This window comes from Nicotiana attenuata, chromosome 8 (assembly GCF_001879085.1).
Source record: "Nicotiana attenuata strain UT chromosome 8, NIATTr2, whole genome shotgun sequence".
NCBI classification, from domain to species: Eukaryota; Viridiplantae; Streptophyta; class Magnoliopsida; order Solanales; family Solanaceae; genus Nicotiana; species Nicotiana attenuata.
Genome location: NC_031996.1, coordinates 35,201,260 through 35,207,481, shown reverse-complemented (window position 1 = coordinate 35,207,481; position 6,222 = coordinate 35,201,260). Strand labels below are relative to the sequence as shown.

The window sequence follows — 6,222 nt, the reverse complement described above, 5'->3', positions numbered from 1 at the left end:
CTGTTGATTTTTTCGTGAGTTTAGCTCTTTATATTTTGATCTTCTTAATAAAAACTCTAGTTCTAAAAATTATGGGCCCCACTTTGAAACTTTCTTGAATTTTTCTGGAATTTCCCCCTAGTCCACAGCCATAGGAAAGTAGAAGAAAATTTCCAACTCCCTTTTATTCACATGTCTCAAATTCTTCTCCTACTTAATTTCCACATCTTTTCCTCTATATATCCCCTATACTTCAATAGTTTTTTTGTAATAATAACATAGCCTTTATGTAGTTACATAGAACCTTCACTTCTCTTTTACTTTCTTCATTTGTCCTCTTATTTCTTGTCATTTAATGAACCAATATTTGTCATCCTTATAAAGCTCAGTAATCTCAAATACCCATTTGCCATTTGAACCTTTTACATATTTTCTTGTTTTCAGACACTCCATTTAGTGTTTTCATAAATAAAAAATTGTATCTTTCTCCATTTTTATCAGTGAAGATTTCCCAAATGGAGAAAGTTAAAGCTTGGGAGAAAAAGACCACTGATCACTGAGCTTACTCAGGGGATGGAGTTTGCAAACAGGCTAAAAAGCAAGATTGATCCTTTGGCTTCACCAGAGGAATGTGATTTACTACTTGAAAAAATACTTTCCTCCCTTGACAAATCATTGTCAATTCTGAATTTGAAAGCTGTTAATACAATTAGAGACCCTTTTTGTTGTTCAAAGAATGAGGGTTCTGACTTGGATTATTATTCAAGGGATCAAGGCAAAAATATGGTCTCTAAGAAAAGGTGAATTTAGGCCTCAATATAACTATTTTCTATGGTTTCTTGAAATTAAGGCATTGGATTTTGTTCTAAATTTGTTGGATTTGCAGAAAGTTATTGCAGCAATGGAGTAAGCAAGTTAGAATATCTGGGATAGAAGGTCCTAATTATGATGATGGCTATAGTTGGAGAAAATATGGCATGAAAGATATTTTAAGAGCCAATCATCCAAGGTGAAAAAACATATTCCTTTTCCTTCTGTTACTTTTTTCTTTTTGATATAACATAATTTGCATTTAACCCTTAATTTGTGTTCCCAATATATTGCTAATTTTATCGTTTTAAGATATGGTAGTTACACTTCCCTTATTACCAACTTTAAGTTGTTGAAGAACAGAAGAAATCTTTGTTAATTAAAATATGCACTTATACAAACCTTTTTTTCAGTTTTTTTAGCTGGTGATTTAGCTTATAGAATATTCTATACAAGAATGTCCTTAAATTTACAATAATTCAACTTTGGGCTGGACGGATGTCTAAATATAGGGCGTAAGTGCACCAATTTTAAGCTTGCTGCTTAAAATATATTTACAATTTATAATGTATTTAAAGATTAATCAATTCATTCAAACTTCAGAACTTAATATCATGAGTTTTTGAGCTGCTAATTTGGAATTCAACCCTTAGTGTCCTAAATTTTTGAGCTACTAATTTAAAACTCAGGACGTAAGATTCAAATTTCTGGACACAATCATCGAACTTTAGGGCATGATTTCTTGAAGTTTGAACTTTGAGGTTTGCACTTTAGGACGTCGTGTCCTGAAGTTTGAGCGAATTGGTTTATCTTTAAATACATAAACGGTAGATATAACTTAAACAGCATACTTAAAAGTAGCTACCGAGTGTCATTTCCACCTGAATATTTTAACAACCTTTAAAATTGCCACGTCATTTTATTTAGACACATAAGGTATGTTAAAAACGTGCATATTGAACAAGAAGAAGTGTCTTTCTTAAGAAAGTTCATCATGCTGCATAACCAAGAATGCAGCTAATTAATTAGTTTTAATTATATACCCGGGATGGTACAAGAAATTGCTTAACTGAAAATAGACTTTGGATTTGTATATCTAAGAAGAATTTTACTTTGAAATTGCAGGGCTTATTACAGATGCACTCACAGGAATACTCAGGGCTGCTTAGCAACAAAACAAGTCCAAAAATCAGATGAAGACCCACTATTCTTTGATGTCACATATAAAGGAAAACACAATTGCAAAGCCTCACAATCAGTAGACATTTCACAAGAAAACCAAAAGGCAAATTATAACAAGAATCAGAATGTGGGAAATCAAAAAGTTGAAAATTTGAATATTATCAAAGAAGAAGATTTTCCTTTCACACCACTAAAATCAGAGAGTGAAAATTCCCAATTCTTTGCCAATTCAATGGAGCCATTTACATCTCCAATAGCCTCAGAATCCTTGTACTTGTCATTGTTGCCTACCCAAGAGGAGGAATTTGAATTGGACCAAATTCTGCAGAGCTCAAAATTGAGTCATATTGAGTTTAGTACAACACCAACTTCAGTCATTAATTCGCCCTTTTGTGGGTACTTGGATTTATCAGTGGATGATCAAGTTGATAATATTGATCTTAGCCTGATGATTGACGTTTCTGAATTTTTCACCTAATGTGAGAGTAGTGGCGGTATCGGAATACATGTAAGGCGACTCAAAAGATACTTGTAGTACAATATTAGTCATAGGATTTGAAACCTATGACATAGTATTGGGTCATATTGAGTTTATTTTGACACCAACTTCAGTCATTAATTCGCCATTTTATTAGTGGATGATCAAGCTAATAGGCATATAACACTACTGTGCAAGATGCTTCAATTTTGTAACATGTGATCTTATATTAGATTCTTTAGGCTCCCATCTGTTGCAAACTTTGTCTTGAACATTCACTTCAAGCCATTTGCACTTTTTCCTTGTGGTAACTTCACCATCTCTTATATTTCATTCTTTACAATAGATTTCATCTCTTCCGCCATTGCTTTCTATTATTCTTCTTTTTTAACTGTTTCTTCATAATTTATAAGATATGAAATAATAAGAGCAAGACAATGTTATACGCTTTGGATTGAGTACAATAACCAATAAACACGTTTTTTTTTTTTTTTGAGATTTTTCATCAAGCAATTTGACGAGCTTGAAAATTTACCAAAGCATAAGCAACACAACCAAAACCATGTAAATGATAATGTAAATAAAATGGCACGGCATCACTCTTCGTGCTTTACACTCTTTCTCACATGATAATGTATATGCAATGACACGACATCACCCTTCGTGCTTTACACTTTTCCTTACCAAGCACATGTATGTCAATAACAAGCTAGGTAGGAAGCATGAATAACATCGAGGAGTATGATTAAGCGATTATTTCAAATGAACATCAATCACGGATTTCAAGCCAATAACAATTCAATAAACCTCATAATTCAAGTATTTTAACAAGTCTCAAATATGATATTCAACTCAAGTATAGAATCCAATATCTCAAGAAAACGGTCTTAGCGATGTATTTGTAATTAAGTATAATAACGACTGGATTTAGCGCATCAATAATTTCACAAAAGTCCGCCGAATTTCAATCAAATTATAATAATCTAAATCATGATTTCTAGCATTTAATTACATATCTGTAGTAATCTAGAAGTCAAGGAAGACATGAAACAAGAAGGTCACATAATTCTACAAGGCACAATTAATCGTACAATTTACCCCTGAGCATGATTAACCCTGGCACATGCATATACGTTCGTCACCTCATATATGCCTCATCCCCGCATGTAGCAAACATTATCAATTAGTAGGAAAAATTTCTCAAATAAAGTTAGGCAAGACACTTACCTCAAACAAGACAAATCGATACACTAGAAGCGCCATCCCGCTCAAATCATCCTCCGAACGGCTCAAAACTAGCCAAAAGCAACTCAAAATTATCAAATAATGCCATAGGAAGCAATCCCAAACGATAAAGGTCAAATCTTCACACATTTACTCAAAGTCAACTAAAAAGTTAAACTCGGACCCGCACCTCGGAACCCGACAAAACTGGCAAATTCCGACAACCCATTCGAATAGGAGCCCAACAATAATAATTTCATTCAAATCCGACTCCGAATCGATGTTCAAAACTAAATCAGTATCAGCTACCATAAAGAGGGTTATATGCTTTGGATTGAGAACAATAAAATAATGTATTTTTGAGATTTTTCATCAAGCAATTTAATTTGACAAGCTTGAAAATTTACCAAAGCATAAGCAACACAACCAAAACTCTGTAAATGACTTACATTTGATCTCTTTTAATGCTACGCTTCTTATGGAGTTCAGTTCATAGCAATCCCTATTGGTCAGAGATTCAACAAATAGACAGATTTTGCCACAACTTCTGCAAATAAACTGATTTGAGAGCCCTCTTGCTTGTAACATGCTTCTTGTCATCTTCACAACGATTCAATTCTTTCGCTTAGAGACATCATTTTACTCTAGAGTACTACAAGGAGTTGTTAACACCTTAAGGATGCCATTTTCTTCACAAAATAAATTGAATTCTTTGGACAAAAACTCTCTTTCTATGTATGTGCAAAACCATTTAATTTGGCTGCCATTTTGATTCTCCAATAAGGCCTTAAATTTATGGAACTTCTCAAAAGTTTCTGACGTATTTTCCAGAAAATGCACCCAACTTATGTGACTATAGTGGTCAGTAAACAACAAGAAATAACGTCTCCCACCTAAGGACTTAGTTTGCACAGGGCCACATATCTAAACTTGTAGAAGATGTCCATACTTTTCAAACGGAAAAAGAGTTCCGATTCTTATTTGTTTCCAATAAATGCACCCATCACATAAATTAAGAGATTCAATTATTGGTTGTCCAAAAACCATACCTTTGTCCTTGAGCAATTTCATAATATTTGTGTTGAGATGCTCGTACCTCAAATGCCATAAATTCGAGTCATTCTTTGCACTTGCAGCGAGAGCGAAGTTCTACATATTAGAAACATCCAACGGAAACATCTTGTTTGCAGTAATCTTTTTGCCTGATTTTTTGTTTGTAATGACACAAGTAGTTTCATCAAACAAAATAGAACATCACTTGCCATTAGTTGTCTAGTGCTCAATAAATTTTATCCTAAATTAGGCATAAATTGAGCATTATCCAGGATTTTTATTTTGCCATAGCTAGCGTTGACACTCATCCTATCTTTTCCTTAACCTGCATCTCTTTTTTGTTGCCAAGCTGCACATTTATCTTTTGCGTCTCATCAAACTCCCGGAACAAAGATTTGGTGTCTGTCGTATTGTCACAATCCAAAATCTACTAGTCGTGATGGCACCTAATTCGACCCACTAGGTAAGCCAACTAACAATCAATACAATCCAAATGAGATTTATAAGAAAACAGTGAAGAATTATCTGAGCATGTCACGACCTGGAATTTCCACCGTCGGGGCCGTGATGGCGCCTAACAGTTCACTTGCTAGGCAAGCCAACGTTAGAACAGTTTATCCATTTTTAACAGTTTAACTTCAATAACGAGAAAGAACTAAATAACTGAAATAATTCAAAGTAAAAATGTGGAAGCTAAAACAGTCAAACGTCTGATACAACCCTGGACCCGGTGTCACAAGTGCACGAGCTACTAGAATAGTAAAACAAGGGTCTGAAATAACATAAAGTTGTCTCAAAAGAAAGTATACATCCAAATAAAAAGGGAAGGGGACTCCAGGAGTTGCGGGCGCTCAGCAGCTGTACCTCAAGTCTCCACAAGCTGTCCAATCCGAACACGTTAATAACCTCCGCTGGGACCGACTTCAAAATCTGCACAAGAAGTGCAGAGTATTGTATGAGTACATCCGACCCCATGTATTCTGTAAGTGCCGAACCTAACCTCGACGAAGTAGTGACGAGGCTAAGGCAAGTCACCTACACTACAACCTATATGCAGTATATAATAAAGACAAAAAAGGAAATACGGAACGAAATAAGATAGTCAACCGAAAATAATAGCTACAGCCTCAAGAAATAAGCCAGTGGTGATCGGAATTACCAATCCTTAGATTTTTAAGTAAGAATACCGAAAACCAACACAGCTCAAGGAAATAGAAACACATAGGTTGTTGCGTCGTACAGCCTGATCCCACCGTACAACACAAAATCCTTCCTTATTTTACCGTAACAACATCAACAACAATAAATAATATATATATATATATATATATATATATATTACAACACGGGAAATCATGTAGGTAATATTACACAGTAAGTTAAGTCCGGTAAATCAGATTAGGAAGTGCAAGTATGTTAGTTAAGGCAAGTAGCAGCGAATCATGAAAATATGAAAGGATCTAACATTATTAACAGAAGGAAACACATATTAACAG

At 34.4% G+C, this 6,222-nt stretch overlaps 1 pseudogene; it reads left to right on the top strand.

The window, feature by feature from the left end:
- Positions 309-2,805, top strand: LOC109231247 (annotated as a pseudogene).